The sequence below is a fragment of the Rhinatrema bivittatum genome, chromosome 9, assembly GCF_901001135.1.
Source record: "Rhinatrema bivittatum chromosome 9, aRhiBiv1.1, whole genome shotgun sequence".
Taxonomy (NCBI): Eukaryota; Metazoa; Chordata; class Amphibia; order Gymnophiona; family Rhinatrematidae; genus Rhinatrema; species Rhinatrema bivittatum.
The window spans coordinates 73,822,756-73,845,937 of record NC_042623.1 but is presented as its reverse complement, the minus strand read 5'-3'; the positions used below and the strand labels follow the sequence as shown (position 1 = coordinate 73,845,937).

General features: G+C 41.8%; 2 protein-coding genes across 7 annotated transcripts in view; one reads left to right on the top strand and one right to left on the bottom strand.

Annotated features, from left to right (window-relative positions):
• Nucleotides 1-21,725, bottom strand: part of LOC115099248 (zinc finger BED domain-containing protein 4-like) — a 49,047-nt gene extending 27,322 nt beyond the window's left edge. The window contains exons 1-2 of one of the 3 annotated variants that reach the window (XM_029616732.1): nt 20,774-21,180; nt 20,312-20,517 (exon numbers count right to left, since the gene is read on the bottom strand). The gene's annotated coding sequence lies outside the window, so the exon portion shown is untranslated. Of the gene's footprint in view, nt 1-20,311; nt 20,518-20,773; nt 21,181-21,629 lie in introns of those variants that run through there. The other 2 variants (XM_029616733.1, XM_029616731.1) reach the window with 2 other exon arrangements.
• A 666-nt stretch (nt 21,726-22,391) lies between these two features.
• The window catches only part of LOC115099249, a 39,989-nt gene continuing 39,198 nt past the window's right edge, over nt 22,392-23,182 (top strand). For 2 of the 4 annotated variants that reach the window (XM_029616740.1, XM_029616735.1), the window contains exon 1: nt 22,392-22,741. The gene's annotated coding sequence lies outside the window, so the exon portion shown is untranslated. Of the gene's footprint in view, nt 22,742-22,804; nt 22,927-23,182 lie in introns of those variants that run through there. The other 2 variants (XM_029616739.1, XM_029616736.1) reach the window with 2 other exon arrangements.

Sequence of the window (23,182 nt, the reverse complement as noted above, 5' to 3'; positions counted from 1 at the left end):
ACCCACTCAGTTGAGATGAAAAGAGTTTTTATTATTAAAATCTGAAGTAATTACAACTGGGGCGAAATTCCAACTTCGTTACCCATGTCGCTGTATTGTGAAGATATCTAATAATACTTTTGTTTTCTTCATTCCTGAGCACCTGAAACAGTTCCTAGCAAGTAGAAGGCAGGACACTGCCATAGATTAAAACTAGGATAATAATATTACTGTATCGGTATAATCGCCTGTTTCTTTAAGAATCAATATTGGAAATCTCCTTTAATGTATAGAAAATAACCTTCTCCAATTTTCTTTATGAGATTAAAGAGTGATGTTAAGGGGGCATCATAAAAATGTTCTCTGTTATTTATTGGTTTTGAAATGTAGTACCTTAAAAATATTTCTTGTCACTACTTTAACCATGTTTCTGACAAAGTTTATTCTTTATTCATTATTGTAAAAATTCATAAATAAAAAAAAAAGTAGTGTCCTGACAGGCTGGAAACCAGCAGGAGTAACCTCCCCAGCCCCACAGCACTAAGAAGGCAGCACTCAGCTGTTTGCTTGTGCTGCGATCATTCGCGGCACAGAGCAATCAGCTGATAATGTAATGTTATGCTTTTCTCCACACCCCAGCCTTTTTTTTTTTTTTGCAGTTTGGTTATAAATTTTATATTTTCTTGCTGGTGTTGCGCTAGCAAGAGAAGGGGAGGTCGGAGCTGGGGGGGGGGGAGCGGCGCCGAGCTCCTTCTGCAGAAGCAGCATGCATGCATGGCCTTTTTCTTCTTCCCGCGTGCCTGGTAAACATCACTTCCTCTTCCGGGCCACAGGAAGTGCCTCTGCCTCCGCTGACACCTGAGGCCCTGTTGCTGGATTATCTGCAGTCTCAACACCGCTGCCGCTCCGGTTCCCGATCCACCGCGCCGCACTATTCCCCCCTCTTGAGTAATCTCCGCCCCTCGTGACATTAGCAAAGGGCGTCAAGGGGGCCATAAGTGCGGCGCAGGGCCCCAAGGCATCGCACGCCGAAGGAGCGTGACAAAGGGGTTTGCCCCTTCGTGCAGCACCAAGTTTATCGTCTACACTGACCACAGAAAAAAGCAAGCTGCAATGAAATCCCATTTTGAATCAAAATACATTCCAGTGATAACGGTCAAAGGTAACTACTCATCAACAAGAAAAGTTATGAAACCAAAAAAAGCAGCAAGAAAAATAGCAATGAAAAAACAACCATGATTTCAAATTTGATTACCATCAAAATAAAAGATTTTAACATAATAAGCAAATGCTTAGCTTTATCTTTTTTACTGATTAATATACAGGCATTAACAAAAAAAGACTACAATAACTGACGATTTGCTAAAAGATGTTAATCTGGATTTTATTGCAGTAACAGAGACTTGGTTGAAAGAGTCAGATACAGTGATTTTAAATCAACTTCATGATGATAGATATAGGGTAGAGTCAATTCCTAGACTACAAAAAAAGGTGGTGGGATAATGCTGATTAGTAAAAAAAAAAGCTTAGAATTAAAGAAAATGAATACGGAACCCCCTGAAAAACATGAAATTGCTGTGTTTGAATCTATGAATTTACAAGTATGTGTTGTGTATGTCCTCCTGGTTTACTAGAATTTAATATATCCCCAATGATTGAATTCTTACTATCAGTGATAAAGCCAAATAAGCCAGTTATATTATTAGGTGGTTTTAACTTACATATGAATAATAGTCCAGCATCCCCAGCCTGCATTACACTGACCAAGGCACTTCATGCCATAGGCCTAGAGTGCCTTGTGACTGGCGCGACTCATAAAAAAGGAAATGCTTTAGATTTGATCTTCCTTAACTCTAAATTCATCACGGCAGTAAAGGCGGTGGTCGAACCAGTTCCTTGGTCGGATCATTATCTGATACAGGTAAATAGTTCATTCAAATCACATAATATACAAAAACCAAGGAAGAAACTGGAATTCCAATATAGACCCCAATTTAACATAGAATCACTATAGAATGAATTGGCAGAGTACCTACCAAAGTTAAAGCTGGAAACAGCACAAGAGTCCACCGAGGAATGGTATCGAATGTCACAAGACATTACAGACAAAATAAATCCAATAAAAACTAAAATAGTGAATGAATCAAAAAATCAAAACCCCTGGTACAATAGTAGCCTGAGACAAGAAAAAAAAAAAAAAGAGAATGGCAAAAGAAGAAAACTCCCATAGCATTAACAAATTATCGTGTCCATCTAGCGTATTATAAAAAAATCATTAAACTCAAGAAAAAGAGAGTACTACGACATGAAAATTCAAAGATTTACAAACAATCATAAAGCTCTCTTTAAAATTGTAAAAAACCTGATAAGCAACTCCGCTGAGCGAGAGAATAATGTAACTGATATAAATTGTAATGATTTAGCTGGTTTTTTAAAAAAGAAAATAGAAAATCTTCTTGAAACATTAGACAAAAATATCAAACAATTGCCATGCCAAAAAAAGAGACACCATTATGGTCCAATTTTAATAATACAACAATAGAGGAAATTGAGAAACTGGTAAGGAAGTTAAACCCAGCAAACCACCCTATTGACTTAATTAATACACAAGCCCTAAAACAATGCATACGCGAAATAGCCCCGGTTTTAACGATATTAGTAAACCATTCATTAAATGAAGGGAGCACACATGAGATTTAAAAAAAAAAAAGCAATAGTGAGACCGATCCTTAAACAAGGTGATCTCGATGTCACAAACTTTAAAAATTACAGACCAATTTCAATCTTGCCAGTTGTAGCGAAACTAATTGAAAAGGTGGTAAATAAACAACTAATAGAACATCTTGAATGTAATGATATTCTCTTTCCTATACAGCATGGCTTTCGAAAGAATCAGAATACTGAGTCACTACTGCTGTCATTAAATGATACGGTCCTGAGAGGTTTCGATTGTGGAATGAGATACATACTTGTGCTTTTAGACTTATCGGCGGCCTTCGATACGGTCGATCATAAACTACTGTTAATGAGACTTGCAGAAATTGGCCTGAATGATGTAACATTGAAATGGTTTAGGTCCTTCCTAGAAAATAGAACTTTTTCAGTTAAAATAAATGATAAATTCTCAGAAACTATTAAGTTAACTACAGGGGTTCCCCAGGGTTTGGCGCTTTCGGCGACACTGTTTCATATCTATTTGCTTCCTCTGTGTCACCTGTTAACTGGTCCTGATTTAATTTATTTTGTTTATGCTGACGACATTCAGATTTTGTTTCCAATTGAGAAGGATGTTGATGCGACTTTTGAACTGATTAAAATGTACTTAGAAATCTTTAGACAAGTTTTAACACAACTAAGATTAATTTTAAACTTGGAGAAAACCATTTTTATTAATTTAGATAGGAAAAGAATATATGATGAACCAAAGCTAAGCTTAAAAAATGATAATAATAATGTGAAAGTAGAAAATGTAACAAGAAACTTAGGCTTCTATGTTGATACGGAATTTAATTGTCATGCCCATATTACGAAGAAAGTTAGGGAAGGTTACTATAAATTAATGATGCTGAGACGCCTTAAACCTTTGCTCTCTCAAGTAAATTTTAGAACAGTACTACAAACAATGATATTCACCGGACTAGATTACTGTAATGCAATGTTGCTTGGCCTACCAAAAAGCACATTACGGCTGCTACAGATTTTACGGAATACCGCAGCACGTATTTCAACAGGTACTAGAAGGAGAGACCATATTACTCCAGTATTGAAAGATTTACACTGGCTCCCAATTGAACAGAGGATAATTTTTAAAGTCTTATGTATTATTCACAAAATTCTACATGGAGATATGACAGACTGGTTAAATACAGCAATAAGATTACATGTACCGCAACGCAATTTGAGATCGTCAAACAAAAGATTACTTTCAATCCCGAACATTAGATCTGCTCACCTATGTGAAGTTAGAGAGCGAGGTCTATTGATTGCGTATCCTAAATATTGGAATAATATGCCAACGGCACTGAGATTGCAGCAAGATAAGAAGCAATTTAGGAAAGAACTAAAAACATGGTTATTCCTCCAAGCATATGTAGATGACCAAGAGTGAGTAGAGGAGTTTTAAGCCAATGTTTTTTAGCAGGCTTTTACGTCTTCACTTAATCTTTTTTTTACTATTTTTAGATGTTAAATTTTTTTATTATCTGCTCCTTTAGTTTGTGGTATTTTATAATTTTGTTAATTTAATATAGTTTTAGTGATATTTATAATTATGAGAAGTTTGTATTTTTTCCTTTTCCTGCGTTATTATTGCTGAAATGTAAACCGTCGAGATGGACATTTGTCCGTACAATGGTATATAAAACTGTTTAAATAAATAAATAAATAAAGGCATAAAGAAAGAAAAGGTCACTTTCCTGTTGCCGGCTTCCACAAAACACTGCTGCTGTTCCCCTCGGGGCTTGAATGTGCTGATAGCCCGGGCAGGAATGGCAGCAGTGTTCTTCTCGCTGAGGTGAAAGGGGGGGGGGAAGCAGCAGGTGCGCGACGCACCAGTTCAGAACCGCTGCCTTCGATTACTCCTGAGTCTACTCCCTTTCACCCTCACCCCATGACCCCTCATTCTAGAATCTCCTTTCCTTTGAAAGAGGCCCACTGCCTGTGCATGGAACTTGAGGTATTTAAATGTCTCTATTATCTCTCTCTCATCTTTCTTTTCTGTCCTTTAGGGTATTCTCGCGGGTTCGTTCCTCTGGCGACTCTCCCAGTTGCAATCCAGCTGGAATTCTCTGGTTACATAAGAAACTGATTAAGCCTCTGGGGATGCTTTTCCGTGGTCCCACTGCCCAACTCCTCCTTGCCCTTGGAGGCTCCACAGGCCGGGTATTCCAGTCCCTATTGCCTATTCTTACCTTGTTCCTTTCAGGGTATCACAGCTACAGGTTCAGATCCTCTCACCCCAGTTGGTGAGCTGGGCTTAAACAAAGTCCCAGGCTGTCCCAATAGTTTAAAGTCTATATAGCTTTACTTTATCAAACCACATAGGTTTCAAACTCATATGATAAGAAAGTAACTCTCGCCTTAGTTCTCCTGCACGCTGCTCACAGTTGCTTCTTGCACAGCCTACACTTGGCTGCGCTCTATGGGCCTGATTCTTAGGGAACCAGGCCCTACTGCCACCTCCCACCTTAGTTTGCAGCTGGGGCTTGTGCTTCCCTTTTCACTACGGCTACAACTACATCCACCCCATAACAGTGTTCACTTAAAGCTCCTCATCTGCACTCCATGAGTGAGTCCTCTTCTGGAAGGGTCTCCATCACTCATCTCCCAAGCCCATCGGCTCCAGCTCGTCCTCAGGGCTGCTCTAACACCTCTTCATCTGATTCTAGTAGAGCTCCTTCCTGTTCCTGCCCTGCCCCTCTTTCAGACAAGCTCTCATCCTTCTCGTCCTCTCGACAGGGCAAAGCCTGGGAATTTCCCCCCTTCCAGAACCCCTGTGCCTTCTGGTAGTTGGAATCCACCTCATATTCTGATTTCTTTTACATACTGGATCTCCTTCCCAGGTTTTCCTTACAGCCTGCCTTCTTGTATTTACGAAGGGAATATAATGCCCATCACAATATACTTATTTAACGACTTTTACATACAGTCATTCGAAAACGTCAAAATAATGCCATCATAACGGTTTACAAAATAAGGTTATAGAGATAAAGGGGTTGACAAGGGGAGTAAAAACATAACATGTTATTAGGCTTAGTAGTAAACAAATTCATGCTTAAGATCAAAACGAGTTCATTCTTATTTTAGAAAAGTATAGTTGTGTTGATATTCTTTTAATCATAAGGTTGTAATGGAGGGCAGTGATAATTAGTTGATTCTTTGGGTGGTTTGATATGCTTTGTTGAACAACCAAGTTTTTAATTCTTTTTTGAATGTTTTTAGGTTTTCTTGAATTCTGAATTTAGTTGGGAGGGAGTTACAAAGTTTTGGGCTACCAAGGGATATTGCTCTATTTTGAGTAGAGGAGAGTTGATTTGAGTGCGTTGGTGGTGTTTTAGGAGTCCTTTATTTGCTGACCTCAGGTTTCTACTTGGGGTATGGAGCTGAATATAGGGGCTTAGCCAATTTTTCTGTTCTTCATATATAATTTTATGTAGGATGGAAAGGACTTTATATTCGATCCTGTATTTTATTGGCAGCCAGTGAAGTGATATGAGGGTTGGGGTGATGTGGTCATGCTTTTTGACACCTGAAAGGATTCTTGCAATCTTTAACGGGCCAATACAGAAAAACCCGCGGGAGAGCCGGCGAGTGCCCGCTCTCCCGGCGTGCGCCCAGGCCATTCTCCTGGGCGCGCGATTCAGTATCGGCCTGCATGCAAATGAGGGCCTGTGGTAAAAGGAGGTGCTAGGGACACTAGCGCATTCCTAGCGTCTCCTTTTTGATAGAAGCAGCAGCTGTCAGCGGGTTTGACAGCCGACGCTCAATTTTACCGGCGTCTGTTCTCAAAACGGACGCCGGCAAAACTGAGCGCCCGTCTTCCAATCCGCAGGCAGATTTTTAATTTTTTTTTATTTTTGGGGCCTCCGACTTAATATCGCTATGATATTAAGTCGGAGGGTGTACAGAAAAGCAGTTTTTTCTGCTTTTCTGTACACTTTCCCGGAGCCGGACAAAATTTATGCCTGCCTTTTAAATCTTAGCTATAAGACCCTAGACCATTCCTTGAACTTTGCTAGATCCTTTCTCATGTTTTCCACACCTGCTTGACTGATACCAAAATCTGCCACAAAGTAGACATTGAAAAAAGACAAATCTTTCCCGATAATCCTCCTGTGATGTTGCACACAAAAATATTGAAAAGAACCAGTCCAAGGGTTGATCATTGATACACACCACTAGTAAGGCTCCCCTTCCTCAAAGTGAACTCCATTTACTAATATCCTTTGTCCTCTCCCACTCAACCAGTTTCTAACCCAGTCGCTTTAGGGCCCACACTAAGGGGCAGATTTTCAAAGGGTTACAGGAGTAACCCCTGAAAAGCTGCCCCTTCCACCCCCTGCGCATACCGAGCCTATCTTGCATAGGCTTAGCGGCGCGCACAAACCCCGGGACGCGCGTAAGTCCCGGGGCTTTCCTGGGGGGCATGTTGCGACCGGCGCGTCATCAGGGGACGTTCCGGGGTCGCGGCCTCCGGACCAGCCCCCGGACCGGAACATGGCGCGCGCAAGTTATGCCTGCCTCGGTGGGGGGCGGGGGGGGGGGGGATTGGTTGGGGCCGGTGGGCGGGTTAGTTAGGGGAAGGAAAGGGAAGGTGGGGGGCACCGGAAAGAAAGTTCCCTCCGAGGGAACGAAGGCAGGCTGCGCAGCTCGGCGCGCGCAGGCTGCTTTTGTTTGCTCGTACTTTTTTTTTAAATCTGTCCCTAAGGGCGCTCAATTTATTTATAAGTCACCGATGTGGAACCATGTTAAAGGTCTTACTGAAATCCAAGTACACTATATCTAGCGCTCTCCCCTGATCTAACTCTTTGGTAACCCAATCAAAAAAAAATTGATGAGGTTCATCTGACAAGATCTACCTCTGGTAAAACTATGCTGCCTCAGATCTTGAAAGCCATTGGATTCCAGAAATTGCATTATCCCCTGTTTTAGGAGCAAACCCATTAATTTGCTCATCACAGAGGTCAGACTAACTGGCCTATAGTTCCCAGTCTTCTCCTTCCACTTTTGTGAAAAGGCATCCCATCCAGCCGTCTTAGCATACCTTCTTTCCCAGGATTTCATTTCCTGCAGCTTCTAGAAGGGGGGAAATTATTCCAACAAAATCTTGTGCAAAAGGCACTGTGGAACAATATCTGAATAAATGTCAAACTTGCATACAGTTATGATCTAATACTAAGAAAGGGGGACTTCCAAGTGACAGGCCAGGCAGTGCACAAGGTAATCTGTTCTCATGGGCAGCTCTGGGCCTTGCTTCCCTTATTTTACCAAAGATGTAAGAATTCTCTGATCTTCCTTTATTTTGAACCCGATTTACTAGTCATATTTTACAGTTTTTCCAGTATTAATGCTACCTTCAATATCAACTCTTCAATTTTAATTTTGTGGCACCTTGATTTAAGACACTTAATAAAAGGTCAAAATATGTAAACCTGATCAATTTTAAAGGCAGCAGAATTAACTCCCTACAAAGAGTGTGCATGAATGCTGCTTTAGAAAACGAATTATCAACTAACGTGGAAAATTGTAAACATAACATTAAAAGTAGGAAAAAAAATGGAACTGCAAATGCAGTTTGCATATTGCATTGTAATCACATCACCTTGCATATTCTACCCTTTCCATAGTCGTAATCAATCTTGTTTCTCTAAGGCTCCTTCCTCACCCTTTACCCCAATTATTTGCATTGTAATATATTAAGTTATTACCCCTCCAAGTTTTCTCACCCTGTTCTTTGTAAACCGGTATGATGTACCCACGAATACCGAAGTCCCTCAACAGAAAGAGAGATGCTGATGGCACAGAGAGAAACTGAGAAGAGCTCAAAGCTGTTCCCCAGTCCTCCATGCTATGATGTTTGTTTCACTAGGTCAGTGATGGCCAACCTTTTGAACTCAGTGTGTCAAAATTCATAAAAAAAACAGAGCATAAATCCATAATTTTTTTATATTTGTAGCGCTAATTAATAACAAAGTTATAATTGTAATATATGTACTGTATTTATTAATAAAGCAAAAACATAATTCTTTACCTTACCTGCTTAGTGACTTTTTTGTTGCTGAATTTCATTGGCAAAATCTTCAATTAAAACTAATAAGGATTTTAAAAAGCCCCTGCTGTCCCCTTCTGTGAGAGCTCTTGATTTCCAGTCACCCTGATATTGTCGAGAATTAGGTTATCCTCTCTCTCTCTCTATCTCACATACATACATACACATTCATGTTCTTATACCCACCATAACCTCTCGCTCTCACTGACACTGACACACTCTAAGGCTCTAAGACACTCTCTCCCCCCTCCACACCCCCCCCCCCCCACACACAAACTCTTACTCCCTTGGATTTTCTCATACACACTCATGCTCTCACACTCACTGGCTCCCTCACATGCACACACACCCAGGCAAGCACCCAGTCATTCTCACACACACACACACTGACCCCCAGGCAGGCACCCATGCATTCACACACATACACCCCCAGGCAGATTCCCATTCATACACATGCACACACTAAAGGCAGACCCCCCTCTCTTTCTTTTGCCAGCAACCTCGGAACCTCTCTCATTCCTCTGCTGTCACTGTCACTGCTGCCGCATGGCTATTGGGGAGGTGCCGATTGCTGCTACTGACACTGAAGCCCATTCTGCTGCCTCCTCTGTGCAGGCCCCGTGGGCTTCCACTTTCTCCATGCTGATCTCGTACATTGTGAGATTCGGATAGAGAAAGTGCTATACTTGCACATTCCCAAAGATTACATGTGCCAATCACTAAAAAGTTGTTTTGTTTTTTTTACCTTTGCTGTCTGATCTTAGTTTTCTAATCGGTTGGTCACAGGCTTTTTTCCCCCACCTTCCCTTTCTTATTTTTTTTTTGCCAATTCCTTTTATATTGTCTGTTTTTCTGTTTCTTTTCTCTCTATCTTCTTCCCTCAAACACACAGTCAGGTTCTCATTCTCACATGCATTTCTCTCTCTCACACATACACAGGCTCTAACTGTAACATGCTCTCTCATATAAAATCATTCATATACACAGTCTCTCACTGGCACATGCTCTCTCATATAAAATCATTCATATACACAGTCTCTCACTGGCACATGCTGTCTACTCTCACACACACAAGCTCTCTCTCACTCCCACATGCTGTCTTGCTCAAGCACAGACTCTCACTGTCACATGCTGTCTCTCTCACACACACACACAGAGGCTCTCACATGATGTCTCTGCAAACATTCAGGTCCTCACTCTCACACACAATCTCTCAACTCATCTCATACATACACACACACACACACACACACACTCTACAGACCATCAGCCTCTCTCTCACCTCTGGGCCTCCTCTTCACGGGTTGCCGCAGGATGGGCTCTGCAGCAGCCCTGATCTTCTCGGGCCGCAGCGGCCCTGCTACCTGGCCTCTTCCTCTTCTCGGGCCGCTGCGACTTGGGATTCGCGGCGGCCCATAAGCGCAAGTGCTGCTTCTCTTCTGCACGCGCTGATGCTTCTCCTCCTTCCTGCCCACGCGGCTCCGGCAATGTTTACTTCCGGGGCCGCAGAGGCAGGAAGGAGGAGGAGCATCAGCGCGTTTAAACGCGATCTTTTTCTACGGGCTGTGGTGACGTGAGCCTCACCACGGCCCTGCCCATCTGCCTGTCGCTGCGCCGCATGAGCCTCCCTGCGCCCGGGGGCATTGGGGGCGGGGGGATACTAAAACACTAATTTTTAAGGGTCCGGGCTGTGTTTTTGGGTTATCGGCTCGGTGCAGCCGATAAAAAAAATATAATAATTTCCCGATAGTCCACGAAACGCTGCGGTGTCAGCAAAAACGTCTCCGCGTGTCACCTCTGACACGCGTGTCATGGGTTAGCCATCACTGCACTAGGTCATCATGGCAAGAAGCATTCTGGGGGCCATAACTTGCCCCTTTTATGACTTCTCACACTAGCCTGGTGGTTTTCAGGATATCCAATGTCAATATGTAGGAGGGCTTTACATATACTAAGCTTCTCCCCCCCTCTGGAATGCCTTTATAATTCAGGCCTTCAGAATCATTTTCATATTTTGATCAGCCTGAAAACCAGCCTTGTTTGAGGACCACACAAACCGGATGTGAAAGCTCCTGCTACAACCACAGTGTTAGTTCGATGGGACTACTACTTAACACTTCTATAGCACTACTCAACATATGCAGTGCTGTAAAAAAAAACAATAAATAAAAATTATATATATATATATATATATAAATATATAAGAGCCAGTCCCTTCTCAGTGGCCAAGAGACTTTAGGAATTTAATGTATTAAAATGTAGATTTTATGAACCAGTTACATTTGGATTTTCAAAACCTTCAAAAGATTCTTAAGCTGTATGTTAATGCCAATATACAGGCTGAGCAGTAGGCATTGAAGAACTCATGTCTGTCTGTCTGCTTTTTGACAGAAGAATTATATATGTCCCCTGCCTCAGAACAACAAAATGTCCACTGGAAATAGGGGCAGACTGCCTTCGCCATACCAAAATGCTCCTTGATTAAAAGAAACAAGTGCAGGTATTCTTCTTCTTTGTTTCTCTATGTGAATGAGATAGAGTCACCACAGAAAATCCAGTGTCCATTCCAAGAAAGCCCTGTTTCGTATGCTGAGTTTCCAGACTTGTATGAAACATGGAGATGCCTTTATTTAATATCCAGTTGATCTAACACACCCTGATCTTTGAGCGATTATGAAGGAAAACTTTCAGTCATCAGGAAAAACTCAACTGGGGAGGCAGGTTGCAGTGAACATAAGAACATGCCATACTGGGTCAGACCAAGGGTCCATCAAGCCCAGCATCCTGTTTCCAACAGTGACCAATCCAGGCCATAAGAACCTGGCAAGAACCCAAAAACTAAGTCTATTCCATGTTACCATTGCTAGTAATAGCAGTGGCTATTTTCTAAGTCATCTTAATTAATAGCAGGTAATGGACTTCTTCTCCAAGAACTTATCCAAACCTTTTTTGAACCCAGCTATCCTAACTGCACTAACCACATCCTCTGGCAATAAATTCCAGAGTTTAATTGTGCGTTGAGTGAAAAAGAACTTTCTCCAATTAATTTTAAATGTGCCCCATGCTAACTTCATGGAGTGCCCCCTAGTCTTTCTATTATCTGAAAGAGAAAATAACTAATTCACATTTACCCGTTCTAGACCTCCCATAATTTTAAACACCTCTATCATATTTATTTATTTGAAGGTTTTCTATACTGACATTCGTTGGAGACATATCGGTTTACATTTGAAGATAACATCAGCGAATAAGCTTTACAGTGTAACAGGATTGAGCAACAGAAACAATATCTATGGAGGGGAAGATATACTGAGGGGGAGCTGGTAGGAAGATTTACTCACTTGTTCCCTTGCCTTTACCAGTGCTAGGGCATCCTGGGAAGCAAGAGTCCTGGTTCCGATTACAATTCTTGTTTTGTTATTGTCATATCTCCCCTCAGCCGTTTCTTCTCCAAGCTGAAAAGTCCTAACCTCTTTAGTCTTTCCTCATAGGGGAGCTATGACAATAACAAAAAAAGAAAGAACTGTAATGTGAACCAGGACTCTTGCTTCCCAGGATGCCCAAGCACTGGTATAGGCCAGGGAACAAGTGATCAAGGTTACTACTACGTGGCTTTCTTCACCAATTCTGAAATGAAGAAGGGGGAGGGGGCGATGCAGAACCCCCATCAACCTACTGAACACATGAGGGGACACGGCGATTACTGGAGCCCTGGCCATTCATGCCTTTTTCTGTGAAACTGGACCGTGGGCCTATAAAACAACGAACAAAGGTGTGGCTAAATCTAGATACAAGGAAGAGATAGCCCCAAGTGAATGGCATGGAAATGAACAGGTATGAAAACGGCACTACATCAAAATGGAGGTAGAAGAAAACCTTTGCAACAAAGGCACGAGTACAACCAACCAAATATTCTGGCTAGGCAAATCCCATCTCTGATACTGCTTAGAAGAGAAAAAAAAGGTGCAAGTTTTTACCTAGTTTTACTGAGTCCAATCCATGCATAGTCTCAAATACCTGATACTTTGCTAGAAAAAATAATCTTTCCTAAAAATCACGAGTTATAATCCTTGTAACCATCCTTAGACTACACTATTTACCCCTCCCCCCCAAAAAAAAAAACACCAACTAATAAACCAAAGGGCTGTAAGAACACCACATGTCAACTGGAGGCTTCCAAGAGTAAGGAATGGATTGACTGCACCAAGTCAGAGTCCAGTTTCACTAGCAAAAATATTCATCTGTTTTCTCCCTCTCCAAGTACTGACAGGGTCAAAGCAGCAGCACTGCACTAAAAATATATTCTAATCATTCCATCAGCAATATAAAAATCACTGCACTACTTCTATTTCTTTTGAAATCATTTTCTGGGAACGCTTACATTTTAAATCATTGAAGGCTTCTCCTAGCATTCCCATCATGATCAATCTACTTCAGCTGGGCTGTTCCTGTGCTTCTCATCATCAGAAATGTATACTATCACTACTTAGATGTATTTAAACATGCATATGTGGCTTAACAGACAAATATGAAAGCATATGGGAGAATAAATAATCTATACAACAACAACAACAAAAAATCAAGGAGCACTAGACAGAAAACCAGGAGGCGGATAAAAAGATTTAGGAAACAAAATGAATATTTCGAGGTGCACAATTAGTAGTGCCACAGCTGCTGTTTTTCTAATAATAAGAAAAGACAGACTAATTGTTGTGGTACACATGCCAAAGTATTATTAATCACAATATATCAGATAAGCACACATTGAATCCCACAAACTACAAGAGTATCCTTTGTAGATACAAGGATCCCAGAGGGCCCAAGACATTTCCATGGTAAATACCAGAAGTCATTATAAAAGAGGAGCTAGTCACACATAGACAGGAGAAAAATGATTAGCAAGAATCAACGTGGGCTCAGGAGCCAAAGGTCCTGCCAGATTACACTTTATAATTGTTTTAAAAGAACGTTAGAAGTAAATCTGAAGTCGGCAACGTGATAAATAAAACTTTATCTGGACTTTGCTAAGCCTCTGATATATCACATGAAAGGCAGATTTTTTTTTTGTTGATGAGGCCTAGGAATAAGTTTTGTAAGTAAACAAGGAAGCCATGGAAAAGAAGGCATTAATGCAGGGGAGGCCAGCTTCAGTCCTCGAGAACCACAGAGGCCAGGATTTCAGGATATCTACAATGAATATGCATGAGAGAGATTTGCACCTTTAAATTAATTCTAAAAAAAACCCCTCACATACATTACTTCCCATGATTACTAAAGAAGTGATCGCACTTTGCAGCACATGATCCATTATATGCAAATCTCTCTCATGCATATTAATTGTGGATATCCTGAAAACCTTGCCTGTTTGGGGCTCTTGAGTATCAGAGATGGTCATCTCTGCCCTAATGGATCCTAATAAATGGCCCTATCAGTGCGATCCCACTGGCGGTCTCTGTGTCTGAAGTGCTGTTATTGAATGCTTTGATTAATGATCATTGAGTGGACCAAGCAAGAATGGCAGATGACACCAAAACTGTGTCACATGGCAAAAGTACTTCAGGATTCACTGTTTTACCTAGGGGCCAAGATATTTGTTTAATATGCTCCTTGTTATACCTTTTGCTTAATTGTTAAGAACTTTGATTTTGATGATTTTATTTTTGTAATCTCTTAGCCTCAGGTACAAAAATTTTAGATTGTAAGCCCTTTTAGGGGATAGTGAATTACCTATTGTACCTTATTGTAAACCGATGTGATATCTCTTTTTGAAATGAACATCGGTATATAAAAATCGTAAATAAATAAAATAAATAATAAATATTTGAAGCAAATGGGCAAAAAAGTGGCAGATGAGATTTAATGTGGATATAGGCAGGATAATGCATGTGGGGCCCTAGAACAGGCAGGTGCAGTGCACTCTGAATCAGGCAATATTTGCAACGCTCCACTGACGAGGATACATCAGTCGATAAACTGAATCAATGCACACAGCCCAGCGGCAGCAGCCAAAGCTAAGTACATTCTGGCGGGCATTCAAGGGGGAGTACCAGCAAATACAAAACTACTTCCTACCTGTTTGCCAAACCCCAACACACCTGCTAGGATAACTTGTAAATTGACCAACAGAGCCCTTTTCAGTTCACACACAAAAATATCAACATTAAGACTCAAGATGCCATTTTCTTCCCAAAATTTCATTGGTCAATCTCCAACTTGCACAAAATGCTTAGGTGGCAAATGGAACCCTCATGGGCCCCAGGCCCATCTCCTCCATGATGATCCTTCAGCCACAGAAGTAGCAGATGTCCTACCTCCCCAGGCTCAAGCATGGCCCTTTTGTGGTGTGCCCTAGCCGAGCCGGTCCGGTCGCCCAGGAAACTCAAATCCACGTCTGCTGCTGGAGCTCTGTTCAAGTGTTTAAGGTCATGCCTGGAGGAAAACGGCAGGTTGATCTGGAGGAACTTTAAGGGAGAAGCAAACATTTTGAGGGTTCTTTCCCTTTCAATGGTGGGTAGACAAAAACAAAGATGTGCATCAGGTTTTTGTCAGGCTATGTTTGCAGTATAAGATTTAGTCTGGAGTTACCTATCTTCAAAAAATAAATAAATAAAACCATTCAAGTGGTAGGAAAGGCATAAAAGAGGACCACAAAGCTAAGAAAACGGGTCACAGGGGCTCACATATACTTAAAACTTGCCTTAATGAGGACTGCTTACCATTGGGGGGGGCCCAAAAAACAAAGACATTTAAGGGGTGATTTCATTACTAGATACAAGTATAAATGAACAAATCCAGGCCTAGAGAGATCTTTACACCCCAAGAACAAGGAAAACAGATTTCTCCAACCGACATGACGAGATGCTTTACTGAGAGGTAAAATCATGGACCAATCTAATTTGAATTTCCTTGCAACATTTGCTTATGACCAAAATCTCTAAGCTACACTGGAAGGTGAAATGTGAAAACATCCAAAGGAACCTTCCCTGGGTTTGTTGAGGAGTACTCTATGGCAGATACTCTACGGGAGATATTTCACCTGTAAGTTTTACTACTGCTGTTGCACGCAAATCCCCCCCCCCCTCAAAAAAAACAAAACATTACATAAGAAACTGTATATTAGCTTCTTAAAGCAACTGTTGTATTAATTGAATAACAACAGATTCTGACAAGTGCCTGGGTGGTACAGCAGAGTATCTTCAGCACTCACAAATTGGGCTTTTATGGGAAACTTTTCAAGGGGAAGAAAATGCAGGGGCCAAATCTGGCAAATTAAAGGTCATATATATATATGACAGTGTTGTCTGTATATATATACACACACACACACACATATATATATATATATATATATATATATATATATATGACAACACTGTCATAAAGGAAAGATAATAATACTCCACAACTGCATGCAAGGATGGAAATAAATTCAGAAAACTCAGGCATCCTGTAAACATTTTTAAGAGATAAGGACCATTTTTTCTCTACTTTTTTCTTGCTTTTCACGCGGTTGCTATTTTGCATTTTGTTGTCTCTAGCTTTTTTAAATAGTATTCTTTTTTTTGCCTCATCTATTTTTTGCTATTAATTTTTTAATATAATTTTGGTTCTCTCCCTTTAATTTTTTCTTTCCCTTTTCTGAATTGTAGGTGCCCTAATAGCCTGATTTCTGACTGCACTGAAGTCTAAAAATAAAATGTTTCCCTAATCTGGTCATTTTACTGTTTGAGTTTCTTACCTTTAGTTTGCTGCTGCTCCTTTTCACTCCTGTCTCAAGTTCCTCTTTTCTTAACTTCTGTCAATCTTGTACTTACTATATCCAATTTCTGTTTTACCTTTGTTTCACTTCCTCACTTTTCTCTTTCCATTTCAAGTTATTGCCTGTTGAACAGAGCTAAATATCCCTGAAGCCACTCTGACTACAGCATGAAAAAAATGCCATAGACCAGATCCCTCCAGATATTCAACTATTTTTGCACCTTATACATAGAAATTTTGCAAAATTTCTATCTCCCTTCTGTTCTCCTTTCACCTATCTGTCCTGTCTCTCCTCTTTCCAGCCCTACTGTTTTGTCTTAAATGGTGCATTCTGTCTCCCTTCTTGCTGTTTCCAGGTTCCAGGACTTGCTGAAACTCTTTAAAACACCCTGAACAAAAGAACTGCCAAATTAGGTCAAACCAAGGGTTCATGTAGGCTACCATCATGTCTACTTGCTTGCAGAAATGTAGAATGGGCTACTACATATATAGCATCCTGGAAACAAAGCAAATTAATTTATGCTTTAAAATAAGTTTCCTGCTATTGATCTACAAATCATGATGCATTAATTAGCAATCGAGGGATTTTGGCAAGTAATTAAATGATGCTCTCTGAAGCTGCAAGGCAGGGTTTTTTCTCAACGTTTGGAAAAGAAAAAGGGCTACAACATGATGGGAGGAGAGGGTGTAGGATAAGATTTTGAAGTGCTACAAAGAAAAGGAGAGAAACAGAATGGGGGAGCGACAGCTGAGAAATCACTGAGATAATGTTAAATTAGTTCTGATCACAATACATTACACAAACATACAATAATTCATGCTTTGGGTTACACAGTGAACACATGGAAATGCTTTTATTCCAACTTTTAGTGTAACAAACAAGATGTGTGAACATTTCATGATGCCTTGTTTCCTTTTTTTGGTGCAAATGTTTGCATATGATTATGCTACTAACCAATGGCAAAGCAGCTTTCAAAATGCTCATGGTCATCAAACTGAACACTGATCTCCCTGAGTTTTCAACGGAATGGCCTAAAGGAAACTGAGATTCTAATGGTAGGGAGGCATTGAGGGCACATGACGAGTACCAGCCAGAGGTCACACCATGCTCTACTCTCTGAAGACTTTGAGAAACCTGCTTGCAAGCTTATTAAATGTGACTAAGCTTAACAGCTTTGTGATGGACAAAGCTGCTGCTTAACCGAGGGAGCTACTGCAGTGTGGAGCAGCTCCAGGCCATGCTGAAAATAGCAGTGCCATAGAGGAAAGGGGAAAAGATAAGAAGAGAATGAAGAGAAGAAAGGAAGAGGCTGGAGGAAAGAATGAGAGCAAAGAAAAAGAAAAACCAAGTCTGATGGGACGAATGTGTGGTGCGGTGTCAGGTGGTTTTGTTGCGCATTAGAATTAGCATCTTATGCTAGTAAAATCTGAGCTATTGCTAGAATGCTTTCAGTGGAATTCTTGATGCAAAAAATGTAAATTAAATTCAATGAATGGTTCAAAGGTTGTTAAGGAGCGTAAGGAGGGCAGGCATAGGTGATGGATTTTATAAGGCCCGTAACCTAGACTAGAAATATCTGTATAGAAGGCAATGCTGAATGTAAAATCAAACAGTTAATACCATGGCAAATGTATAAAATATCACCAGCCATTTAAAATAAACTAGAATAACGAGCTACATTCGGCAGGACACTGCCACGTAACTAAGCTTCATCAAGGCTGCCTTGCTATTGATTAGGCCTCCAGGGTTGATAGCACTAAAGGTCTTCCTGTAGTTATATGATACTAACCTTTTTCCTCTAACCATACATTATTCTTTAATGCATTTGGGAAGATATCTAAGACAACAAGCATAATGAAATGAAAAACTACGCTCTCCTACCTAGCAAGACAAACTATTTTAGTCTAGTTTATTCACACCAATATGGAGACGCAGACCACGTATTACCTTTCAACCATAGAACAGATATTAAATTAAACATCTAAGTCTTTTTAACCAACTGGAAAACTCCAGGCAACTAAAATTTGGTGCCATCAAGGCTGAAAAATAATCACTACAGCAGGTCCCGGGCAGAAGAGACCTGTCACCGCTGTTGCTGCTGCAGGTAGGGAAACTGGGGGGGAAAGCAGCTAGGGGGAGGGGGGAAGAAAAGAGGAAAGCATCAAAAGCAGGAGGGGGGGGGGGGGGGTAGCAAAATAAGCAAGCAAAAAAAAAAAAAAAATATATATACAAAACAAGAGAGCAAAGTAACCACATATGAAAAGACAGAAACAGAAGAAAACAGAAAAAGATAGCAAACAAATGACCCCGGATCCTAAACATTCTAAGTAGTTTTTTCCACTCCTGCAATATTCTCTCCTATATACAACAGGCAGTTATTCGATCGGGTGATGTCTGTCCGTTTCAATGCTGCTGTATGAACATACGTGTTCCTCATTCTGCACCTATCCCGTACTGATTCCACTAAATTCTGTACAGAAGAATCCCAGTTTGGCCTTCTCTCCATGTCTATAAACACCACTGCATTAATTATGTGTGGGCTAAGGACGGTCCTTGATGGGGAAAGGTGTGAATGTCCTGGGTGCCACACTTTGGGGGGGGGGGGGGGGGTGTTCCCCTGCAACCATCATGGTAGCACCATCCCCAAAACTATAAATTCAGTGTTCCAGTACCCCCCCTGTGGTTCATTCACTCTGGGCCCAGCAGTGGATGGGTCAAGACTACAATCTACAGTTGGGAGAGGCCATGTTGTCAGAGGATGTGATCCAGATGATTAACATAGAAGAGTTTAAAAGAGGTTTTGGAGGAGTTAATAGAGGAAAAGTCCATAACACATTATTAGCCAGGGAGACAAAAGAAAGCTATTGCTATCCCTGGGAGAGAATAACAGGAATTAGATCTACTTTATGGGATCTGCCAAGTACTTGTGACCTGGATTGGCCACTGTTGAAGAAAGGATGCTGGGCTCAATGGACCTTGGTCTGACTCAGCATGGCAATATTTATGTTCACCAGTCATTTTTTTTAAACAGGCTCTTTAGGATAACAGTATTATAATTCCTATTCATTCCTGTTGTAAAAGACATACAGTCATGAGAATAAAATTATGAACTACAATCTTGTGAAATGTGAAGGCCTTTTATTTTTAGCCACTGTCATACAAATATGCAATTAAGGAATACTATTATTCGGTGTATGTGGATCTAAGCACACACTCTCACTCTCTCTCAAGGTAATGTCACATCTCCCCCAATATATTAAAACCTAATTTTGTTATAGGCTTCAAAAAATGAATTATTCTCAGATCAAGTTTATTGTGCAGGCACCCAACTTACAAAATGCATTTTCCAAATCTGATCAATATTTAAGTGCCATAATCCTGTTTTATTCCTCCATAATATTCTATTGTTTTAGAATGTCATCCAATAAAGAATATTCTTGGTAGGATAAACATGGATAAAACTTTTAATGTGACAAGGGGGGGGGGGGGGGTACTTTTAGTCGAGAAATTCCAAATAGCCTCCAACATATCACAGTGTATGTGGTTTTATTTGATGGAAAAGAAACGAACTTTATCCAGATGAGTATTTTTCATTTTAAAGTCTTAAAATAAATATAGTCCTTAATGTAATTTATCTTTACGGATCTCCATGATCAACTACAAGAGTATATAAAAGAATAAGACAGCGGTGATCTAGAACGCAACTACAAAGTGGATTCTTTGTCTTTGCTTTGAACGCCTCGTTATCAAATTAATTAAAATATTTACACCTTTAAATCAATTCTAAAAATAAAAGACTCGCATACATTACTTCCCATGAATACTAAGGAAGTGATCGCACTTTGCAGCAGATGATCCAAACCATGAAATGTCTTTTGTGGAGGACACAGATTTGCAACTCTCCCCTCTGTAAGATCTAGAGACAATGGAGAATCGAGGCCTAGTCTGATACTGCTCCAGCGACCCGGTTGCGAATGGCCCTCCTGAAGCACTTTCCGTGCACACCTTGTACCTGTGGGGGTGAAAGGGGGGCTGGCAGTTAGCGGGCCCTACCCTCGTTTATTCCGCCCCCTTTCCCCAGTCAGCGCAGGGTCGGGGCCTCAGCTGGAAGCCAGCGCCAAAGGCAGGAACCTGACCTACTCATGCAGAACCAGATCACGACAGCGAAGCACAGGGGCGAACCGGATCCCTTCCCCTCCTCCCTCCTCCTCGGCCTTTCCGCGAGCCAATCCTTTCCCCTCGCCGGCAAGCCTTTCCCCGGCACTTACCTCGCCGGCGTGGGCCTTCCGCAGCTCGTTGCGGCCCCCAAATAGTTAAGCGGAGTGTATTTAATCTTATTTTTTCCATTCATTAGTTTAATGCTTTGTCCTGCCCTCCCGCTCACTTGCGCGACACTCAGTCCACTAGCGAGCACAGGAGGGACGCAGAGGAACGCTCAGCGACGTCACAGAGTCAAAGGTTCTCAAAATGGCCGCCCCCGAACGCCTATGCCCCAGCTTTCCGTACAAGTCTTGGCCAGACCTAAGTATCACCGATCGCGATTCTAAGAAGCGGTTCCAGAACTCACAAGAGTGCAAAGCTAACAACTCATTCGTTCACGAAAAGGATTACCTATCCGGTCCTATAATGCTGTCATTTTTTTTATTTTAAATGGCATGAAGGGCCTCGGCGGCTCCGCACCATTTGTTTTGGCAGCTGGATTTCTCCACGGGGTTTCTAGGGCTCAGGGGGGTGGAAGCAGGGGCAGTAGAGCTATTAAGGGTGGGGCGAGTACAGTGGTAATATCCGTAGTTGTCTTTAGAAGTGGCCGCTCGGTCTCATGAGAGCTGCCGGCATGCTTTGTTCTTAATTTCAAAAGAAATCCAGGGCGGTCTTATTTCTAATTTGGCGCTTCCTTAATCCGTTTTAATGTGAAGCACTGGTAACTTTGTATATAGACAAAAAAAGTGTGGAATTGCAGCAGTAATAAAGATTAGGGATACTCGCTCTCACCCTCCCCCCACAGCCGCGTTGTCATCTCACCCCCTTCTATGTAACCTTAGCTCTTTTGCGAGGCAGAAAGTATAGGGTGTTGCCAGTCATTAAAGTCCACAAAACACAGCTCCTAGACTTCCCCCTACATACATGAGCTCCAGTTCTGCAGGGAGGAAGGAAGGCGAGCAGGGCTAATTTCTGGTGCACCGGTCAGGTGGTCGGTAAATTTCTAACATTTGTCAACTTTAGAAGCAGCATCAACCACGTCCCTATCAGTAAAAAAAAATCAAACAGTGAATCTACGCTGGTTTGAATGTAGATTTTTATTTAAAAAAAAAAAAAAAGAAAAAAAAGTTAATGCTCAAAAGAACAATCACGCTTTCTCCTTCTTGTAGTGAACCTGAAATAGAAGGAAATGATCTTTGTTACTGTTTAAAGACAAGCACATAGAAATGCACAAGAAAGGAGGGAACGTGGGGTTTGTGGAAGTAAGAAAATGCGTTTATTATTCTATAGAAAAGTAAAAATGAGTGAAAGCAACCAGAGTGGAACGTTACCACTAATAAATGGCATTTCCTTATAAAACTGGCTACGATAACCAAAACAAGGGAAGATTCGCATTTAAAGGAAAACCTTAACAACATTAACCAAAAAGGCAAGTGGACCACAAATGTACAGGTTTATCCAGATTAAATAACATTTTATTGTTTTTTTTGGAGGGATAGAGAGCGGGAAACTTTAGATTGCAAATAATCGGAGATGGGCAACGCTAAGGAAAAGCGCCGCTCTTGCCGCCACACCAACCATGGCGGAGCGAAACAGCTATGACGCAGGGACGCCTACTTACCTCCCACCCCCTAACTCTCCACTCGGCGGTGGCGGCTGCGCGAGCTCACAGGCGCTTGTAGTCTCATTGTTTGTTTGAAAGGGGAGGAGAAAGAAAAGAGAGCGCGAGCAAATCTCAGCATGAGAGCTGCCGTACGGAAAGCAGAAATCCTCTAAAGCGAAAGCAGAGCGGCTGGCCCGCGGTCCGTCACTGTGGCCTGGCCAGGAGGCATGGGGGAGAGAACTCCGAGCGCTCCTTGCGCCCAGGCACGCTGCGTCGCTTTTGTTTGTTGTTGTGGGTAAATAAAGGAATTTGCGGGGCTCGCGCGGTGGCCGTTGAGTGAGACCGCACAGAATGGACCGCGAGCTCCAGCGCCATTAGTCACCGCCTTTCCTGGCAGACGCTCGCCTTTCATAGTCCGGCGAAGTAATATGAGGTGCTTTCTCTCTCTCTTTTTTTTTTTTTTGTCTTGGTGGGTGGGGACGGGCCAGCGCTGCTAGGGTGTGTAGGAGAGAGATTGTTTTGTTAGGCGCCATGTTTGCAGGGCGAGTATTGTCTACAATCATCGAGCAGGCCACTACCACATCCCAGAGAGCCCTGGCAGAGTGCATGAGGCGATAGGTAAGTGGGTGGGAGACAGCTGTCGTGCGTGACAACTGGCGAGAAGGGCTCGGAGTGAGACTGACTGGCTGGGGGAGAAAGGAAAGCTAGCAGCAGGCTGAACCGTGGCTCAGGGAACGGTCGCCCCCATTGATTTGAACAGGCCCGGGAAAAGTCTTTGGTGCAGTGACGTCACAGGGGTTGGCGGTGTTCCAGGCTGAAGGGGGATTTAAACTTCCTGTATCCAACAGGATCGTGCATGCTCTGTCCCCGGGAA